The 22,819-nt window shown below is 52.6% G+C and overlaps 1 pseudogene; it reads right to left on the reverse strand.

Annotated features, from left to right (window-relative positions):
• LOC135537774 (low-density lipoprotein receptor-related protein 6-like) overlaps positions 1-22,819 on the reverse strand; it is a 65,294-nt pseudogene that overhangs the window by 16,124 nt on the left and 26,351 nt on the right.

The following is a 22,819-nucleotide window of genomic DNA, read 5'->3' on the forward strand; positions in this document are numbered from 1 at the left end:
TGTTTCACATTCTGGGGCTGTTCTAAAAGAGGGGAACCCGCAGCTGGAGTGGGAGGCAGCAAATTGGAAGCAGATGTGGCTCTGGCCCGCAAAAACCTTGTTCTAGATCAAAACCTCATTCTGGAGCAGAGCCAGAACCCAGGCTGCTACCACCACCAGCCAACCCAGCACCCAGGCTACCACCACCAACCAACCCAGCACACCCAGAACCCAGGCTACCGCCACCAACCAACCCAGCACACCCAGAACCCAGGCTACCAACCCAGCACACCCAGAACCCAGGCTACCACCACCAACCCAGCACACCCAGAACCCAGCTACCAACCCAGCACACCCAGGCTGCTACCACCACCAACCCTAGCAGACCCAGAACCCAGGCTACCACCACCAACCAACCTAGCAGACCCAGAACCCAGGCTACCACCACCAACCAACCGAGCAGACCCAGAACCCAGGCTACCACCACCAACCAACCTAGCAGACCCAGAACCCAGGCTACCACCACCAACCAACCTAGCAGACCCAGAACCCAGGCTACCACCACCAACCAACCTAGCAGACCCAGAACCCCGGCTACCACCACCAACCAACCTAGCAGACCCAGAACCCAGGCTACCACCACCAACCAACCTAGCAGACCCAGAACCCAGGCTACCACCACCAACCAACCTAGCAGACCCAGAACCCAGGCTACCACCACCAACCAACCTAGCAGACCCAGAACCCAGGCTACCACCACCAACCAACCTAGCAGACCCAAACCCAGGCTACCACCACCAACCAACCTAGCAGACCCAGAACCCAGGCTACCACCACCAACCAACCAAGCAGACCCAGAACCCAGGCTACCACCACATCCTACCAAACTTAGCCTTGGTTGGTGCCCCGCACCACTCCCCCAGTCTTTCCCACACGGCCCCACTACAGGTGGTGGTGGGGGGGGGGGCAGTTGGCTTCAGAGCAATGCCCCCCAGATTAAAACCAACGAACACTAGCCGATGTGTTGGAACATATTGCACCATGATGATATGCTGTGTGAGGATGCCAACTGTAGAAAACAAAGGATGTCTTTGAGACTAGTCATTTCCATATGGAAGTTAGAGCCCCGTGGAGGGAAACGTAAAGCAGTAGGACTCACATCGACCCTCCCTGCATTACATCTGTACCCAACACCACCAGTCACCACGGCTCCACGGTGGCTCAGCTGTCAACACCCCGAAAAGTGCAGAAATTTTACGATTGGGTTTCTGGGGGGATCCAGCTGGCCATGATGTAGACTGGACCTCACTGCCTGGGCTCTGGACTGAGGTACTGACCCAGCTGGCCATGATGTAGACTGGACCTCACTGCTGCCTGGGCTCTGGACTGAGGTACTGATCCAGCTGGCCATGATGTAGACTGGACCTCACTGCTGCCTGGGCTCTGGACTGAGGTACTGATCCAGCTGGCCATGATGTAGACTGGACCTCACTGCTGCCTGGACTGATCCAGCTGGCCATGATGTAGACTGGACCTCACTGCTGCCTGGGCTCTGGACTGAGGTACTGATCCAGCTGGCCATGATGTAGACTGGACTGGACCTCACTGCTGCCTGGGCTCTGGACTGAGGTACTGACCCAGCTGGCCATGATGTAGACTGGACCTCACTGCTGCCTGGGCTCTGGACTGAGGTACTGATCCAGCTGGCCATGATGTAGACTAGTACACATAGGAGGACCTCACTGCTGCCTGGGCTCTGGACTGATCCAGCTGGCCAGGACCTACTGCTGCCTGGGCTCTGGGATCCAGCTGGCCATGATGTAGACTGGACCTCACTACTGCCTGGGCTCTGGACTGAGGTACTGATCCAGCTGGCCATGATGTAGACTAGTACACATAGGAGGACCTCACTGCTGCCTGCGCTCTGGACTGAGGTACTGATCCAGCTGGCCATGATGTAGACTGGACCTCACTGCTGCCTGGGCTCTGGACTGTCAGGCTACTGACCCAGCTGGCCATGATGTAGACTGGACCTCACTGCTGCCTGGGCTCTGGACTGAGGTACTGATCCAGCTGGCCATGATGTAGACTGGACTGCTCATAGTGGTAGAGGGTCCTGTGATGCTGCTAGGGGAAGTGTGTGTCAGGCTGCTCGTAGTGGTAGAGGGTCCTGTGATGCTGCTAGGGGAAGTGTGTGTCAGGCTGCTCGTAGTGGTAGAGGGTCCTGTGATGGCTAGAAGTGGTGTCAGGCTGCCTGTGATGCTGCTAGGGGAAGTGTGTGTCAGGCTGCTCGTAGTGGTAGAGGGTCCTGTGATGCTGCTAGGGGAAGTGTGTGTCAGGCTGCTCGTAGTGGTAGAGGGTCCTGTGATGCTGCTAGGGGAAGTGTGTGTCAGGCTGCTCGTAGTGGTAGAGGGTCCTGTGATGCTGCTAGGGGAAGTGTGTGTCAGGCTGCTCGTAGTGGTAGAGGGTCCTGTGATGCTGCTAGGGGAAGTGTGTGTCAGGCTGCTCGTAGTGGTAGAGGGTCCTGTGATGCTGCTAGGGGAAGTGTGTGTCAGGCTGCTCGTAGTGGTAGAGGGTCCTGTGATGCTGCTAGGGGAAGTGTGTGTCAGGCTGCTCGTAGTGGTAGAGGGTCCTGTGATGCTGCTAGGGGAAGTGTGTGTGTCAGGCTGCTCGTAGTGGTAGAGGGTCCTGTGATGCTGCTAGGGGAAGTGTGTGTCAGGCTGCTCGTAGTGGTAGAGGGTCCTGTGATGCTGCTAGGGGAAGTGTGTGTCAGGCTGCTCGTAGTGGTAGAGGGTCCTGTGATGCTGCTAGGGGAAGTGTGTGTCAGGCTGCTCGTAGTGGTAGAGGGTCCTGTGATGCTGCTAGGGGAAGTGTGTGTCAGGCTGCTCGTAGTGGTAGAGGGTCCTGTGATGCTGCTAGGGGAAGTGTGTGTCAGGCTGCTCGTAGTGGTAGAGGGTCCTGTGATGCTGCTAGGGGAAGTGTGTGTGTCAGGCTGCTCGTAGTGGTAGAGGGTCCTGTGATGCTGCTAGGGGAAGTGTGTGTCAGGCTGCTCGTAGTGGTAGAGGGTCCTGTGATGCTGCTAGGGGAAGTGTGTGTCAGGCTGCTCGTAGTGGTAGAGGGTCCTGTGATGCTGCTAGGGGAAGTGTGTGTCAGGCTGCTCGTAGTGGTAGAGGGTCCTGTGATGCTGCTAGGGGAAGTGTGTGTCAGGCTGCTCGTAGTGGTAGAGGGTCCTGTGATGCTGCTAGGGGAAGTGTGTGTCAGGCTGCTCGTAGTGGTAGAGGGTCCTGTGATGCTGCTAGGGGAAGTGTGTGTCAGGCTGCTCGTAGTGGTAGAGGGTCCTGTGATGCTGCTAGGGGAAGTGTGTGTCAGGCTGCTCGTAGTGGTAGAGGGTCCTGTGATGCTGCTAGGGGAAGTGTGTATCAGGCTGCCCGTAGTGGTAGACAGACTGCTAGTGTCAGGCCCACCAGGGTCCTGTGATGCTGCTAGGGGAAGTGTGTGTGTCAGGCTGCTCGTAGTGGTAGAGGGTCCTGTGATGCTGCTAGGGAAGTGTGTGTCAGGCTGCTCGTAGTGGTAGAGGGTCCTGTGATGCTGCTAGGGGAAGTGTGTATCAGGCTGCCAACACAGCAGCTAGAGGGCCAACACAGCGGCTGAGAGGGAAGTGTGTGTCAGGCTGCTCGATGGAGAGGGTCCAACACAGCGGCTGATGGAAGTGCCAACACAGGCTGCTGATGGTAGAGGGCCAACACAGCAGCTGATGGTCAGGCTGTCCCCGCCTGCACACAGCGGCTGATGGCTACCCACCACAGCGGCTGACCCCCTCCCCCACAACACAGCGGCTGATGGAACGCGCCAACACAGCGGCTGATGGAACGCGCCAACACAGCGGCTGATGGAACGCGCCAACACAGCAGCTGATGGAACGCGCCAACACAGCGGCTGATGGAACATGCCAACACAGCAGAGGGCTGAACGTGGCGATAGGAAGACATTCTGAAACATCCATCCTATAGAAAGCAGACAAAGTGAAATACCTCTATCTTGTCCGTCTTGGCGTCGCCCCAGTAGATCATCCGGTCTGTGTAGTCCAGCGCCAGACCATTGGGCCAGCCCAGGGAGGTGTTGACCATCACCAGCCTCTCCGTCCCGTCCAGGTCGGCACGCTCAATCTTAGGAACCTCACCCCAGTCTGTCCAGTACATGTATCTGAAACCACCAGAGAGGGAACAGCATGAGCCTACCAGAGAGAGGGGAGAGCCCTACCAGAGAGAGGGGAGAGCCCTACCAGAGAGAGGGGAGAGCCCTACCAGAGAGAGGGGAGAGCCCTACCAGAGAGAGGGGAGAGCCCTACCAGAGAGAGGGGAGAGCCCTACCAGAGAGAGGGGAGAGCCCTACCAGCAACATGATCCATTAAGAGCCCTGGTTCAGGGTTAGTATAGAGACAGCAGTTACCCAGCGACAGGATCCGTTAAGAGCCCTGGTTCAGGGTTAGTATAGAGACAGCAGTTACCCAGCGACAGGATCCGTTAAGAGCCCTGGTTCAGGGTTAGTATAGAGACAGCAGTTACCCAGCGACAGGATCCATTAAGAGCCCTGGTTCAGGGTTAGTATAGAGACAGCAGTTACCCAGCGACAGGATCCGTTAAGAGCCCTGGTTCAGGGTTAGTATAGAGACAGCAGTTACCCAGCGACAGGATCCAAGAGCCCTGGTTCAGGGTTAGTATAGAGACAGCAGTTACCCAGCGACAGGATCCATTACGAGCCCTGGTTCAGGGTTAGTATAGAGACAGCAGTTACCCAGCGACAGGATCCAGTACGAGCCCTGGTTCAGGGTTAGTATAGAGACAGCAGTTACCCAGCGACAGGATCCATTAAGAGCCCTGGTTCAGGGTTAGTATAGAGACAGCAGTTACCCAGCGACAGGATCCATTAAGAGCCCTGGTTCAGGGTTAGTATAGAGACAGCAGTTACCCAGCGACAGGATCCAGTACGAGCCCTGGTTCAGGGTTAGTATAGAGACAGCAGTTACCCAGCGACAGGATCCATTAAGAGCCCTGGTTCAGGGTTAGTATAGAGACAGCAGTTACCCAGCGACAGGATCCATTAAGAGCCCTGGTTCAGGGTTAGTATAGAGACAGCAGTTACCCAGCGACAGGATCCATTAAGAGCCCTGGTTCAGGGTTAGTATAGAGACAGCAGTTACCCAGCGACAGGATCCAGTACGAGCCCTGGTTCAGGGTTAGTATAGAGACAGCAGTTACCCAGCGACAGGATCCAGTACGAGCCCTGGTTCAGGGTTAGTATAGAGACAGCAGTTACCCAGCGACAGGATCCAGTACGAGCCCTGGTTCAGGGTTAGTATAGAGACAGCAGTTACCCAGCGACAGGATCCAGTACGAGCCCTGGTTCAGGGTTAGTATAGAGACAGCAGTTACCCAGCGACAGGATCCAGTACGAGCCCTGGTTCAGGGTTAGTATAGAGACAGCAGTTACCCAGCGACAGGATCCAGTACGAGCCCTGGTTCAGGGTTAGTATAGAGACAGCAGTTACCCAGCGACAGGATCCAGTACGAGCCCTGGTTCAGGGTTAGTATAGAGACAGCAGTTACCCAGCGACAGGATCCAGTACGAGCCCTGGTTCAGGGTTAGTATAGAGACAGCAGTTACCCAGCGACAGGATCCAGTACGAGCCCTGGTTCAGGGTTAGTATAGAGACAGCAGTTACCCAGCGACAGGATCCAGTACGAGCCCTGGTTCAGGGTTAGTATAGAGACAGCAGTTACCCAGCGACAGGATCCAGTACGAGCCCTGGTTCAGGGTTAGTATAGAGACAGCAGTTACCCAGCGACAGGATCCAGTACGAGCCCTGGTTCAGGGTTAGTATAGAGACAGCAGTTACCCAGCGACAGGATCCAGTACGAGCCCTGGTTCAGGGTTAGTATAGAGACAGCAGTTACCCAGCGACAGGATCCAGTACGAGCCCTGGTTCAGGGTTAGTATAGAGACAGCAGTTACCCAGCGACAGGATCCAGGACGAGCCCTGGTTCAGGGTTAGTATAGAGACAGCAGTTACCCAGCGACAGGATCCACGAGCCCTGGTTCAGGGTTAGTATAGAGACAGCAGTTACCCAGCGACAGGATCCAGTACGAGCCCTGGTTCAGGGTTAGTATAGAGACAGCAGTTACCCAGCGACAGGATCCAGTACGAGCCCTGGTTCAGGGTTAGTATAGAGACAGCAGTTACCCAGCGACAGGATCCAGTACGAGCCCTGGTTCAGGGTTAGTATAGAGACAGCAGTTACCCAGCGACAGGATCCAGTACGAGCCCTGGTTCAGGGGTTCAGACAGGATTAGCCCTGGTTCAGGGTTAGAGAGACAGCAGTTACCCAGCGACAGGATCCAGGACGAGCCCTGGTTCAGGGTTAGTATAGAGACAGCAGTTACCCAGCGACAGGATCCAGTACGAGCCCTGGTTCAGGGTTAGTATAGAGACAGCAGTTACCCAGCGACAGGATCCAGTACGAGCCCTGGTTCAGGGTTAGTATAGAGACAGCAGTTACCCAGCGACAGGATCCAGTACGAGCCCTGGTTCAGGGTTAGTATAGAGACAGCAGTTACCCAGCGACAGGATCCAGTACGAGCCCTGGTTCAGGGTTAGTATAGAGACAGCAGTTACCCAGCGACAGGATCCAGTACGAGCCCTGGTTCAGGGTTAGTATAGAGACAGCAGTTACCCAGCGACAGGATCCAGTACGAGCCCTGGTTCAGGGTTAGTATAGAGACAGCAGTTACCCAGCGACAGGATCCAGTACGAGCCCTGGTTCAGGGTTAGTATAGAGACAGCAGTTACCCAGCGACAGGATCCAGTACGAGCCCTGGTTCAGGGTTAGTATAGAGACAGCAGTTACCCAGCGACAGGATCCAGTACGAGCCCTGGTTCAGGGTTAGTATAGAGACAGCAGTTACCCAGCGACAGGATCCAGTACGAGCCCTGGTTCAGGGTTAGTATAGAGACAGCAGTTACCCAGCGACAGGATCCAGGACGAGCCCTGGTTCAGGGTTAGTATAGAGACAGCAGTTACCCAGCGACAGGATCCAGTACGAGCCCTGGTTCAGGGTTAGTATAGAGACAGCAGTTACCCAGCGACAGGATCCAGGACGAGCCCTGGTTCAGGGTTAGTATAGAGACAGCAGTTACCCAGCGACAGGATCCAGGACGAGCCCTGGTTCAGGGTTAGTATAGAGACAGCAGTTACCCAGCGACAGGATCCAGGACGAGCCCTGGTTCAGGGTTAGTATAGAGACAGCAGTTACCCAGCGACAGGATCCAGTACGAGCCCTGGTTCAGGGTTAGTATAGAGACAGCAGTTACCCAGCGACAGGATCCAGGACGAGCCCTGGTTCAGGGTTAGTATAGAGACAGCAGTTACCCAGCGACAGGATCCAGGACGAGCCCTGGTTCAGGGTTAGTATAGAGACAGCAGTTACCCAGCGACAGGATCCAGGACGAGCCCTGGTTCAGGGTTAGTATAGAGACAGCAGTTACCCAGCGACAGGATCCAGGACGAGCCCTGGTTCAGGGTTAGTATAGAGACAGCAGTTACCCAGCGACAGGATCCAGTACGAGCCCTGGTTCAGGGTTAGTATAGAGACAGCAGTTACCCAGCGACAGGATCCAGGACGAGCCCTGGTTCAGGGTTAGTATAGAGACAGCAGTTACCCAGCGACAGGATCCAGGACGAGCCCTGGTTCAGGGTTAGTATAGAGACAGCAGTTACCCAGCGACAGGATCCAGTACGAGCCCTGGTTCAGGGTTAGTATAGAGACAGCAGTTACCCAGCGACAGGATCCAGGACGAGCCCTGGTTCAGGGTTAGTATAGAGACAGCAGTTACCCAGCGACAGGATCCAGGACGAGCCCTGGTTCAGGGTTAGTATAGAGACAGCAGTTACCCAGCGACAGGATCCAGGACGAGCCCTGGTTCAGGGTTAGTATAGAGACAGCAGTTACCCAGCGACAGGATCCAGGACGAGCCCTGGTTCAGGGTTAGTATAGAGACAGCAGTTACCCAGCGACAGGATCCAGTACGAGCCCTGGTTCAGGGTTAGTATAGAGACAGCAGTTACCCAGCGACAGGATCCAGTACGAGCCCTGGTTCAGGGTTAGTATAGAGACAGCAGTTACCCAGCGACAGGATCCAGGACGAGCCCTGGTTCAGGGTTAGTATAGAGACAGCAGTTACCCAGCGACAGGATCCAGGACGAGCCCTGGTTCAGGGTTAGTATAGAGACAGCAGTTACCCAGCGACAGGATCCAGGACGAGCCCTGGTTCAGGGTTAGTATAGAGACAGCAGTTACCCAGCGACAGGATCCAGGACGAGCCCTGGTTCAGGGTTAGTATAGAGACAGCAGTTACCCAGCGACAGGATCCAGTACGAGCCCTGGTTCAGGGTTAGTATAGAGACAGCAGTTACCCAGCGACAGGATCCAGTACGAGCCCTGGTTCAGGGTTAGTATAGAGACAGCAGTTACCCAGCGACAGGATCCAGGACGATGGCTCGTGGCTCGTCCAGGTCCTCTGATATCAGGATCTTCCTCATGGTTCCGTTGAGGCGTGTCACCTCGATGCGGTCCGTTCCCGTGTCCGTCCAGTACAGGTTCCGGGCGATCCAGTCCACTGCGATGCCGTCCGGATGGTTCACCTTAGAGAGAAGATCAGGTTAGCGTCGTTCTGGAGGCAGCTCTGCAGAGAAGTAACCATCTGGCCCAGCTGTTAGTGACCTCTGCTGCTGTTACCAAATGTAGTAACTATCTGGCCCAGCTGTTAGTGACCTCTGCTGCTGTTACCAAATGTAGTAACTATCTGGCCCAGCTGTTAGTGACCTCTGCTGCTGTTACTGGCCCAGGTTAGTGACCTCTGCTGCTGTTAAATGTAGTAACCATCTGGCCCAGCTGTTAGTGACCTCTGCTGCTGTTACCAAATGTAGTAACTATCTGGCCCAGCTGTTAGTGACCTCTGCTGCTGTTACCAAATGTAGTAACCATCTGGCCCAGCTGTTAGTGACCTCTGCTGCTGTTACCAAATGTAGTAACCATCTGGCCCAGCTGTTAGTGACCTCTGCTGCTGTTACCAAATGTAGTAACTATCTGGCCCAGCTGTTAGTGACCTCTGCTGCTGTTACCAAATGTAGTAACTATCTGGCCCGGCTGTTACCAAATGCAGTAACTATCTGGCCCAGCTGTTAGTGACCTCTGCTGTTACCAAATGTAGTAACTATCTGGCCCAGCTGTTAGTGACCTCTGCTGTTACCAAATGTAGTAACTATCTGGCCCAGCTGTTAGTGACCTCTGCTGTTACCAAATGTAGTAACTATCTGGCCCAGCTGTTAGTGACCTCTGTTACCAAATGTAGTAACATCTGGCCTCTGTGTTACCAAATGTAGTAACTATCTGGCCCAGCTGTTAGTGACCTCTGCTGTTACCAAATACCAAATGTAGTAACTATCTGGCCCAGCTGTTAGTGACCTCTGCTGCTGTTACCAAATGTAGTAACTATCTGGCCCAGCTGTTAGTGACCTCTGCTGCTGTTACCAAATGTAGTAACTATCTGGCCCAGCTGTTAGTGACCTCTGCTGCTGTTACCAAATGTAGTAACTATCTGGCCCAGCTGTTAGTGACCTCTGCTGCTGTTACCAAATGTAGTAACTATCTGGCCCAGCTGTTAGTGACCTCTGCTGCTGTTACCAAATGTAGTAACTATCTGGCCCAGCTGTTAGTGACCTCTGCTGCTGTTACCAAATGTAGTAACTATCTGGCCCAGCTGTTAGTGACCTCTGCTGCTGTTACCAAATGTAGTAACTATCTGGCCCAGCTGTTAGTGACCTCTGCTGCTGTTACCAAATGTAGTAACTATCTGGCCCAGCTGTTAGTGACCTAGAGACAGCAGTGTTAGGATGACTGACTCTGGCCCAGGTTATGAACTGCTGCTGTTACCAAATGAGTAACCTATCTGGCCCAGGTTAGTGACCTCCTGATGTTACCCTGACCTCTGGCGTCAGTCCAATAGATGTGTCCGTCCACCGGGTCATAGTCGATGGCGATGGCGTGGCGGATGTAGTCCTATCTGGCCCAGGATGATGCTGCTGTTACCAAATGTAGTAACTATCTGGCCCAGCTGGAGACCTCTGCTGCTGTTACCAAATGTCAGTCTATCTGGCCCAGGTTAGGAGGAGCTGCTGTTACCAAATGGGACCTGGAGCTGTTAGGGACCTCTGCTGCTGTTACCAAATGTAGGGGATGTAGTAACATCTGGCCCAGGGGCTGGTTACCAAATGAGAGACCTATCTGGCCCAGGGTTAGTGGCTGCTGTTACCAAATGTAGTAACCTATCTGGCCCAGCTGTTAGTGACCTCTGATGCTGTATCAAATGTAGCTATCTGGCCCAGCTGTTAGTGACCTCTGGCATCCAGTAGCCTATCTGGCCCAGCTGGCATCAGTGCTGTTACCAAATGGCATCCAGTTAGCCTGCTGTTACAATGGCATCCAGTGCCTTAGCGACCAATGGCATCCAGTACCAAATGTAGCATCTGGCCCAGCTGTTAGTGACCTCTGCTGACAATGTAGCATCCTGGCCCAGCTGTTAGTGACCTCCAGCTGTTACCAAATGTAGTAACCATCTGGCCCAGCTGTTAGTGACCTCTGCTGCTGTTACCAAATGTAACCATCTGGCCCATCCAGTGCCTGCTGCGTTACCAAATGGTACCATCCAGTGACCTTAGCTGCTGACCAAATGGCATCTCCAGCTGTTAGTGACCTCTGCTGCTGTTACCAAATGTAGTAATATCTGGCCCAGCTGTTAGTGACCTCTGCTGCTGTTACCAAAAGTAGCATCCAGTGACCTCTGCTGCTGTTACCAACATCTGGCCCAGCATCTGCTGTGTTACGAAATGTAGTAACTATCATCCAGTGACCTCTGCTGCAATAGCATCCAAATGTAGTAACTATCTGGCCCAGCTGTTAGTGACAATAGCATCCAGTGTTAGCAACAATAGCATCAGGCCCAGCAGTGACAATAGCATCCAGTGCCTGGCCCAGCAACAGTGAGCATCCAGTGCTGTTAGTAACAATGGCATCCAGTGCCTTAGCAACAATAGCATCCAGTGCCTTAGCAACAATAGCATCCAGTGCCTTAGCAACAATAGCATCCAGTGCCTTAGCAACAATAGCATCCAGTGCCTTAGCAACAATAGCATCCAGTGCCCATGTGAACTACGTAGTGACTCAGTACTTAGGAGAGGGGGGGATCCAGCACCAACCCTACAGCTGAAAGGGTTAACCCAGTAGGAACCAGCACCAACCCTACAGCTGAAAGGGTTAACCCAGTAGGAACCAGCACCAACCCTACAGCTGAAAGGGTTAACCCAGTAGGAACCAGCACCAACCCTACAGCTGAAAGGGTTAACCCAGTAGGAACCAGCACCAACCCTACAGCTGAAAGGGTTAACCCAGTAGGAACCAGCAGGGACCCTACAGCTGAGGGGTGGGTTAACCCAGTAGAACCAGGGACCAAGGAGGGGTGGAGAGAGAGAAAGGGTCAGGGAACCAAGAGGGTCAGGGATATACAGGAAAGGGTTAACCCAGAGAGAGGAACCAGGGAACCCTACAGGAAAGGGTTAACCCAGTAGGGTCAGGGACCAGGCACCAAGGGTACAGGGATGAAAGGGTCAGGGAACCCAGGCAATAGGGGAAGAGAGAGGGGGGTCAGGGATATACAGCTGAAAGGGTTAACCCAGTAGGAACCAGCACCAACCCTACAGCTGAAAGGGTTAACCCAGGGGCAGAGAACCAGCACCAACCCTACAGCTGAAAGGGTTAACCCAGTGCCTCAGCAACAATCAGCATCCAGTAGGAACCAGCACCAACCCTACAGCTGAAAGGGTTAACCCAGTAGAAACCAGCACCAATAGCATACAGCTGAAAGGGTTAACCCAGTAGGAACCAGCACCAACCCTACAGCTGAAAGGGTTAACCCAGGCAGTAGGAACCAGCACCAACCCTACAGCTGAAAGGGTTAACCCAGGCAGTAGGAACCAGCACCAACCCTACAGCTGAAAGGGTTAACCCAGTAGGAACCAGCACCAACCCTACAGCTGAAAGGGTTAACCCAGTAGAAACCAGCACCAACCCTACAGCTGAAAGGGTTAACCCAGTAGGAACCAGCACCAACCCTACAGCTGAAAGGGTTAACCCAGTAGAAACCAGCACCAACCCTACAGCTGAAAGGGTTAACCCAGTAGAAACCAGCACCAACCCTACAGCTGAAAGGGTTAACCCAGTAGGAACCAGCACCAACCCTACAGCTGAAAGGGTTAACCCAGTAGAAACCAGCACCAACCCTACAGCTGAAAGGGTTAACCCAGTAGGAACCAGCACCAACCCTACAGCTGAAAGGGTTAACCCAGTAGGAACCAGCACCAACCCTACAGCTGAAAGGGTTAACCCAGTAGAAACCAGCACCAACCCTACAGCTGAAAGGGTTAACCCAGTAGGAACCAGCACCAACCCTACAGCTGAAAGGGTTAACCCAGTAGAAACCAGCACCAACCCTACAGCTGAAAGGGTTAACCCAGTAGGAACCAGCACCAACCCTACAGCTGAAAGGGTTAACCCAGTAGGAACCAGCACCAACCCTACAGCTGAAAGGGTTAACCCAGTAGGAACCAGCACCAACCCTACAGCTGAAAGGGTTAACCCAGTAGGAACCAGCACCAACCCTACAGCTGAAAGGGTTAACCCAGTAGGAACCAGCACCAACCCTACAGCTGAAAGGGTTAACCCAGTAGAAACCAGCACCAACCCTACAGCTGAAAGGGTTAACCCAGTAGGAACCAGCACCAACCCTACAGCTGAAAGGGTTAACCCAGTAGAAACCAGCACCAACCCTACAGCTGAAAGGGTTAACCCAGTAGGAACCAGCACCAACCCTACAGCTGAAAGGGTTAACCCAGTAGGAACCAGCACCAACCCTACAGCTGAAAGGGTTAACCCAGTAGAAACCAGCACCAACCCTACAGCTGAAAGGGTTAACCCAGTAGGAACCAGCACCAACCCTACAGCTGAAAGGGTTAACCCAGTAGGAACCAGCACCAACCCTACAGCTGAAAGGGTTAACCCAGTAGGAACCAGCACCAACCCTACAGCTGAAAGGGTTAACCCAGTAGGAACCAGCACCAACCCTACAGCTGAAAGGGTTAACCCAGTAGGAACCAGCACCAACCCTACAGCTGAAAGGGTTAACCCAGTAGGAACCAGCACCAACCCTACAGCTGAAAGGGTTAACCCAGTAGGAACCAGCACCAACCCTACAGCTGAAAGGGTTAACCCAGTAGGAACCAGCACCAACCCTACAGCTGAAAGGGTTAACCCAGTAGGAACCAGCACCAACCCTACAGCACCAACCAGCACCAACCCTACAGCTGAAAGGGTTAACCCAGTAGGAACCAGCACCAACCCTACAGCTGAAAGGGTTAACCCAGTAGGAACCAGCACCAACCCTACAGCTGAAAGGGTTAACCCAGTAGAAACCAGCACCAACCCTACAGCTGAAAGGGTTAACCCAGTAGAAACCAGCACCAAACCTACAGCTGAAAGGGTTAACCCAGTAGGAACCAGCACCAACCCTACAGCTGAAAGGGTTAACCCAGTAGGAACCAGCACATACTCCCTCCCTCGCCCTGTTAACTGGGGGAACTGAACCAAAACATGTCAATGAAAGCCGAGGAGAGACAGATGACCAGGGCTGTGAATCAGTGAATGGAGTAGAGGTGTTGCCATGGAACCACAGGTCAGCCAGCACCACCTTCAGCTGCTCAACACCTCAGAAAGGGAGGGAAACGAGAGAGAGGAGGCGGCGGTCAGGGAAAGGAGAGAGGAAGGCGGTCAGGGAAAGGAGTTAAGAGCTCAGAAGCCGGGGTCAGTGGTGTAGGGCTCAGAAAATGACTTAAATGTAAATGTAATGAGGGGGCTGTGGTGAGGGCTCAGTGAATGGGTAGGGGGCTGTTGCCAGGGCACAGGTCAGGGCTCAGAACCTTCAGTAGGGGGGGGGCTGTGGTGTAGGGCTCAGAGGGGGGGGCTGTGGTGTAGGGCTCAAAGGGCTCAGAGGGGGGCTGGAAGGGCTCAGAAAGGGGGGCTGTGGAAGGTCAGAAGGGGGGGGCTGTGGTGTAGGGCTCAGAAGGGGGGCTGTGGTGTAGGGCTCAGAAGGGGGGCTGTGGGGGGGTGGGGGCTGTGGTGTAGGGCTCAGAAGGGGGGGGCTGTGGTGTAGGGCTCAGGGGGGGGTGGTGTAGGGCTCAGAAGGGGGGGGCTGTGGTGTAGGGCTCAGAAGGGGGGGCTGTGTAGGGTGTAGGGCTCAGAAGGGGGGCTGTGGTGTAGGGGAGGGGGGGGGGCTGTGGTGTAGGGCTCAGAAGGGGGGGGGGGGCTGTGGTGTAGGGCTCAGAAGGGGGGGGGGCTGTGGTGTAGGGCTCAGAAGGGGGGGTGGTGTAGGGGTAGGGGAAGGGGGGGCTGTGGTGTAGGGCTCAGAAGGGCTCAGGGGGGGCTGTGGTGTAGGGCTCAGAAGGGGGGGGCTGTGGTGTAGGGCTCAGAAGGGGGGGGGCTGTGGTGTAGGGCTCACCGTCTCTGCAGGTCTTGCTGTCCTCTAGCAGCTGGACTCCGGTGGGACAGGCACACTGGTAGTGAGGTGTAATAGGAGACAGGAGACAGAGATGGGAACAGCCTCCGTTGCTCACGGAACATGGTGAAGACACTGGAAGGAGACAACATGCTGTCAGAGGACTACAGACAAACACATCACACACCATTCATTATCACTCCTGTCCCAAATGGCACCCTATTCCCCATTTAATACACTACATGACCAGACATTATCTCTGAAGACGACACTACATGACCAGACATTATCTCTGAAGACGACACTACATGACCAGACATTATCTCTGAAGACGACACTACATGACCAGACATTATCTCTGAAGACGACACTACATGACCAGACATTATCTCTGAAGACGACACTACATGACCAGACATTATCTCTGAAGACGACACTACATGACCAGACATTATCTCTGAAGACGACACTACATGACCAGACATTATCTCTGAAGACGACACTACATGACCAGTCATTATCTCTGAAGAGACACTACATGACCAGACATTATCTCATGACACTACATGACCAGACATTATCTCTGAAGACAACACTACATGACCAGTCATTATCTCTGAAGACTACACTACATGACTAGACATTATCTCTGAAGACGACACTACATGACCAAGTTTGTGGACCCCTGCTTAGCAAACATCTTTTTCCAAAATCATGGACATTAATATGGAGTTGGGCCCTCCTTCACTGCTATAACAGCCTCCACTCTTCTGGGAAGGCTTTCCACTAGATGTTGGAACATTGCTATAACAGCCTCCACTCTTCTGGGAAGGCTTTCCCATTCAGCCTATAACAACTCTTCTGGGAAGCTTTCCACTAGATGTTGGAACAGTGAGGTCAGGCACTGATGTTGGGCGATTAGGCCTCCTGGCTCGCAGTCGGCGTTCCAATTCATCCCAAAGGTGTTCTGTGGGGTTCAGGTCAGGGCTCTATGCAGGCCAGTCAAGTTCTTCCAAACGATTTCTGTATGGACTTTGCTTTGTGCACAGGGGGCATTCTCATGCTGAAACAGGAAAGGGTCATTGTATTCTGTAGCATTAAGCTCTCTCTTCACTGGAACTAAGGGGCTCGAACCATGAAAAACAGCCCCAGTCCAGTATCCCTCATCCACCAAACTTTACAGTTGGCACTCTGTAATGGGGCAGGTAGAGTTCTCCTGGCATCCGCCAAACCCAGAGTCGTCCGTCAGGCTGCCAGATGGTGAAGCGTTTCCACTGCTCCAGAGTCGTCCGTCAGGCTGCCAGATGGTGAAGCGTGATTCATCACTCCAGAGAACGCGTTTCCACTGCTCCAGAGTCGTCCGTCAGACTGCCAGATGGTGAAGCGTTTCCACTGCTCCAGAGTCGTCCGTCAGGCTGCCAGATGGTGAAGCGTGATTCATCACTCCAGAGAACGCGGTTCCACTGCTCCAGAGTCCAATGGCGGCGAGCTTTACACCCCTCCAGCCGACGCTTGGCATTGCGCATGGTGATCTAAGGCTGGCGTTGCTTCCAGAGGCAGTTTGGACCTCGGTAGTGAGTGTTCTGAGGACAGATGGTTACTACCTGCTTGGCGCTTCAGTCGACCGTGGCAGAGCACAAACTTAACAGAAATGTTGGAAAGGTGACATCCTATCACAGTGACACGTTGAAAGTCACTGAGCTCTTCAGTAAGGCCATTCTACAATGTTTGTTTATGGAGATTGCATGGCTGTGTGCTGGATTTTATACACCTGTCAGCAACGGGTGTGGCTGAAATAGCCAAAGCCACTAAATATCGGTGTCCACATACTTTTGTATATATACACAATATGTTAGCCAGTGATAATATCATTGTCCACGTGTCGCTAAGGTCACTGAGGATACACACGGTAGCTCCAGAGTCGTCCGTCAGACTGCCAGATGGTGAAAGGCAGAGGTCCACGTGATAACATCAACCGCTGCTAAGGTCACAGCCCAGCCAGAACAGGCAGTTAGGCCCAGCCAACCGCTGCAGTTAGGCCCAGCCAACCGCTGCAGTTAGGCCCAGCCAACCGCTGCAGTTAGGCCCAGCCAACCGCTGCAGTTAGGCCCAGCCAACCGCTGCAGTTAGGCCCAGCCAACCGCTGCAGTTAGGCCCAGCTAACTAAATATTAGCTAGCATTTATGAGACCAGCTGAACAGTTAGGCCACGCAAAGAACGCAGTTAGGCCCAGCCAACCGGTGCCTCTCGGCCCAAAACACACATTTTCTGGAGATTTGTGGGAGGAGAGCTGATGAGTAGCCCCCACACCTTTCAGTAGCCTGATTGGTCCAGACTGAGGAGAAATCCACACACAGTGCATCCCAGCCAACCACCTGAAGTGGCCCAGACAATCTGCACACATCAGACCACAAATGCTTTTGTGCGATTAGACCAGTCTTTTCAATGTGATCTTTTCACCCAGTCTTGCTAAATACCAGCTAGCATTTATGAGACCAGTGAACACGCTCCTCACACGCAAAGAACGCATTTCCTCCAACGTTATAATGAAAAAGGTGCCTCTCGGTCCAAAACACACATTTTCTGGAGATTTGTGGGAGGAGAGCTGATGAGTAGCCCTCCACACGCTTTCAGTAGCCTGATTGGTCCAGACTGAGGAGAAATCCACACACAGTGCATCCCTGACCACCCCCTGAAGTGGTCAGACAGATCTGACCACACATCAGACCACAAAGCCACTTTTGTGCGATTAGACCAGTCTTTTCAATGTGATCTTTTCAATTCTGATAGCAGAAGTTGCATAGAAGTGACCAGGCGTAGACACGACCCTGGAGACAGCTGTGCATGCAGGGGAAGAGCCTGTAACAGCAGGGTCATTGACGTGTTGCAGGTCCCCTCTGCACTGGGACAAATTATCTGAATTAAACCTCAGAGCCGATCATGGCTCTTCGACCCAGCTAGCCGGTCCAGCTAGCCGATCATGGCTCTATTTCACCAAATCCAGCTAGCCGATCATGGCTCTAGACCTCGACCCAGCTAGCCGATCATGGCTCTATTGACCTCGACCCAGCTAGCCGATCATAGCTCTATTGACCTCGACCCAGCTAGCCGATCATGGCTCTATTGACCTCGACCCAGCTAGCCGATCATGGCTCTATTGACCTAGACCCAGCTAGCCGATCATAGCTCTATTGTCCTAGACCCAGCTAGCCGATCATAGCTCTATTGTCCTAGACCCAGCTAGCCGATCATAGCTCTATTGACCTAGACCCAGCTAGCCGATCATAGCTCTATTGACCTAGACCCAGCTAGCCGATCATAGCTCTATTGACCTAGACCTAGCTAGCCGATCACAGATCTGTTGTCCTAGACCTAGCTAGCCGATCACAGAGGAGGAAGACAGGTGACCGGGCCCCTCTATATTTTGGATAGGAGCCTGTCATCCACAGTGAGTGGGACCAGTGATGTGTGTTCTTACGTAGCGGCTGTCTCTTCTGGCTGTAGACGTGTATATCCATGGGAGAGAAGATGTCCGAGTGGACTTTCTTGCGATCCTCCCCGGTCTCTTTCTGACACGAGTGGATGGAATGGGTGTTCCAGTCGGTCCAGAAGAGAGTCTCCTCGTACAGCGTCAGAGCGAAGGGGTGAGGGAGATCTCCCTTAACCACCACCTCCCTGGAGACACAGAGACAGACACTAGTTTAGTACTGTGGTAACAGTAGTCCTCCCTGGAGACACAGCAGACAGCAGATACAGCCCGCCCCCTGCAGCCCGCCCCCTGCAGCCCGCCCCCTGCAGTACCTTCAGATCATATTCACACCCCTCAACTAGTTCCAGATGTTGTGTTACAAGGTCAGATTAAAATTTAAAATTATATTCTCTTGTCAACGATCAACACAAACATAGAATGGAAAGCGGGACCGGAGTCCCAAGTCTAGGACTAAAAAGCTTCTCAACAGATTTTATCCCCAAGACTCCTGAACAGGTAATCAAATGGACACCTGGACTGTTTTCATTTCTACACTAATCTGTTATTCACCGAATACCTTTTTAGCACGACCGGTCAGAGCCTGTAAGGATTTCACTGTAAGGTCTATTACACCTGTTGTATTCAGCATTTCACTGTGAGGTCTACTACACCTGTTGTATTCAGCATTTCACTGTGAGGTCTACTACACCTGTTGTATTCAGCATTTCACTGTGAGGTCTACTACACCTGTTGTATTCAGCATTTCACTGTGAGGTCTACTACACCTGTTGTATTCAGCATTTCACAGCATTTCACATTTCACTGTGAGGTCTACTACACCTGTTGTATTCAGCATTTCACTGTGAGGTCTACTACACCTGTTGTATTCAGCATTTCACTGTGAGGTCTACTACACCTGTTGTATTCAGCATTTCACTGTGAGGTCTACTACACCTGTTGTATTCAGCATTTCACTGTAAGGTCTACTACACCTGTTGTATTCAGCATTTCACTGTGAGGTCTACTACACCTGTTGTATTCAGCATTTCACTGTGAGGTCTACTACACCTGTTGTATTCAGCATTTCACTGTAAGGTCTACTACACCTGTTGTATTCAGCATTTCACTGTACGGTCTACTACACCTGTTGTATTCAGCATTTAACTGTAAGGTCTACTACACCTGTTGTATTCAGCATTTCACTGTGAGGTCTACTACACCTGTTGTATTCAGCACACGTGACAAATAAACTTTGATTTGATTTTAATAAAACACATATGTCTTGAGTCCATACATATTAGAGTCCCCTTGGACAGTGATTACAGCAGTGAGTCATTCTGGGTAATTTTCTAAGAGCTTTGCACACCTGGATTGTACAATATTTGTACATTATATATATCCACATATGTATTTTTTAATTCTTCAAGCTCTGTCAAGTTGGTTGTTGTCCGAGACGGCCATGTTCAAGTCTCGCCGTAGATTTCCAAGCAGATTTAAGTCACTTGAACTAATCAGGAACATCTGATTTCATCTGAACACATCCACTGTGTATTTGACCTTTTTAAATCATTATAAACAACAACATATTCCAAGAACAGGTTCAAACCTCACCTTCCTGGTAAAAGCAGTAATACATTGGACACACACGGAGACACACATGGAGAGACACGGAGAGACACGGAGAGGTCGTCACGTTTTGGGTGATAAAAGCTCCAATACACCGATACAGATACAATACAAATAACTAAATATTCATATGATGTATTTTCTAGTCAACAAAACTTGAAGTGAAAGGCCTGAAAAGACTTATTATGCTATAATTAGAAAGCATAACATTTTACCGCCCCGTAAAAATGACAGACACTTCAGCTTTTCATTTTTAAATTAAAATTTTGTATTAAAAAAAAAATTTTGCAAACTTTATTCCACTGACGTTATGAGGTAATGTGAGACTAAAACATACAGCCTTAATTTAAAATGGATTAAATTGTAAGACAACATGTGGAAAAAGGTTCACCAGGGGTGTGGATCCGTTGTCTCTGTAGACACTCGGTATAAGGCAGTAAAAGTAGCCTGGTTATACATCTGAAATATTACTTCCTGCTTTTATCACGCTGGGACCAAAAAGAGAGTTTCTGATTGGTTGGTTGATTACTGTACCTCCCAGTGCCGTCCAGATTGGAGCGATGTATGAAGTTGAACTTGGCATCAGCCCAGTACAGTTTCTCCTGGCTGTAGTCCAACGTGAGACCGTTGGGCCAGTAGATCTCCTTGTCAATGATCATGGCTCTGCTTGTACCATCCATCCCCGCTCGCTCAATCTTAGGAACCTCGCCCCAGTCCGTCCAGTACATGTACCTACAGACAGAGAGAGGAACATATCGGTCAAGTTACCACCAACTCTAACCCGGAACTCAGTCCGTGTGTCGGTAGTGATTTATAAACAGCTACTGCAGCATGTATTAAAGTTTTTCAGGTGTTTTCCAGGCAGCTCAACCAACCCCAGGCTGCTCAACCAACCCCAGGCTGCTCAACCAACCCCAGGCTGCTCAACCAACCCCAGCAGGACAACCAACCCCAGCAGGACAACCAACCCCAGCAGGACAACCAACCCCAGCAGGACAACCAACCCCAGCAGGACAACCAACCCCAGCAGGACAACCAACCCCAGCAGGACAACCAACCCCAGCAGGACAACCAACCCCAGCAGGACAACCAACCCCAGCAGGACCCCAGGCTGCTCAACCAACCCCAGCAGGACAACCAACCCCAGCAGGACAACCAACCCCAGCAGGACAACCAACCCCAGCAGGACAACCAACCCCAGCAGGACAACCAACCCCAGCAGGACAACCAACCCCAGCAGGACAACCAACCCCAGCAGGACAACCAACCCCAGCAGGACAACCAACCCCAGCAGGACAACCAACCCCAGCAGGACAACCAACCCCAGCAGGACAACCAACCCCAGCAGGACAACCAACCCCAGCAGGACAACCAACCCCAGCAGGACAACCAACCCCAGCAGGACAACCAACCCCAGCAGGACAACCAACCCCAGCAGGACAACCAACCCCAGCAGGACCCCAGGCCTCTCAACCAACCCCAGCAGGACAACCAACCCCAGCGGGACAACCAACCCCAGCAGGACAACCAACCCCAGCAGGACAACCAACCCCAGCAGGACAACCAACCCCAGCAGGACAACCTACCCCAGCAGGACAACCTACCCCAGCAGGACAACCTACCCCAGCAGGACAACCTACCCCAGCAGGACAACCAACCCCAGCAGGACAACCAACCCCAGCAGGACAACCTACCCCAGCAGGACAACCTACCCCAGCAGGACAACCAACCCCAGGCCTCTCAACCAACCCCAGGCTGCTCAACCAACCCCAGCAGGACAACCAACCCCAGCAGGACCCCAGGCCTCTCAACCAACCCCAGGCCTCTCAACCAACCCCAGGCCTCTCAACCAACCCCAGGCTGCTCAACCAACCCCAGGCTGCTCAACCAACCCCAGCAGGACCCCAGGCCTCTCAACCAACCCCAGGCAGGACAACCAACCCCAGCAGGACAACCTACCCCAGCAGGACCACCAACCCAAGGCCTCTCAACCTACCCCAGCAGGACCACCAACCCCAGCAGGACAACCAACCCCAGCAGGACAACCAACCCCAGCAGGACAACCTACCCCAGCAGGACAACCTACCCCAGCAGGACAACCTACCCCAGCAGGACAACCTACCCCAGCAGGACAACCAACCCCAGCAGGACAACCAACCCCAGGCCTCTCAACCAACCCCAGCAGGACAACCAACCCCAGCAGGACAACCAACCCCAGCAGGACAACCAACCCCAGCAGGACAACCAACCCCAGCAGGACAACCAACCCCAGCAGGACAACCAACCCCAGCAGGACAACCGGAAGTCTCCATAGGTTCACTCCCCTTATGTGGACAGACGGGTCCTTTCATGGATTTATATCCAATAACGTCCATCTGTGTCGACCAAGAATTATCCAGCCCGACACTGTACTGAAGTGGTTGTCTGAGGCATCCATCTAACAACATAGCCATGTCTCAAGTGGCCTATACATAGACTACACACGGATTCTACTGTTGCCAGGTAACCAATGAGCACCAACAACACAGGACGACGGACCCAAGTCCAGCATTACTTTATTACATTGCTCAACATGTTACCATTTATCATGATTGGTTCAAACAAAAAGACCTTGTATCCTCCGTCGGACTACGGCGGCATATTTATCTTCCATGGTCTTCCAATCTGAAAACGTTGTGAAGACACGCCTGTTTTCTGAAGAATTGCATTATGGGCCCAAAAAGCACAGAAAGAGTGTCCACTGCTTGTGTACTTTGGGGAATGTAGTACGACATCCTGGAACTTTTGGTTTAACAACTACATCCATACGACAACCAATAACAAAACCATACACTCAATTTACCTCACAAATAGTACAGTTAGTATGAGCATTGAACACAGCTCAGGTCTGAGAATTGAACACCAGCTCAGGTCTGAGAATTGAACACCAGCTCAGGTCTGTGAATTGAACACCAGCTCAGGTCTGAGAATTGAACACCAGCCCAGGTCTGAGAATTGAACACCAGCCCAGGTCTGAGAATTGAACACCAGCCCAGGTCTAGTTAGTTATTATGAGATTTGAACACAGCTCAGGTCTGTGAATTGAA

This window comes from Oncorhynchus masou, unplaced genomic scaffold (assembly GCF_036934945.1).
Source record: "Oncorhynchus masou masou isolate Uvic2021 unplaced genomic scaffold, UVic_Omas_1.1 unplaced_scaffold_841, whole genome shotgun sequence".
In the NCBI taxonomy this organism is placed as follows: domain Eukaryota; kingdom Metazoa; phylum Chordata; class Actinopteri; order Salmoniformes; family Salmonidae; genus Oncorhynchus; species Oncorhynchus masou.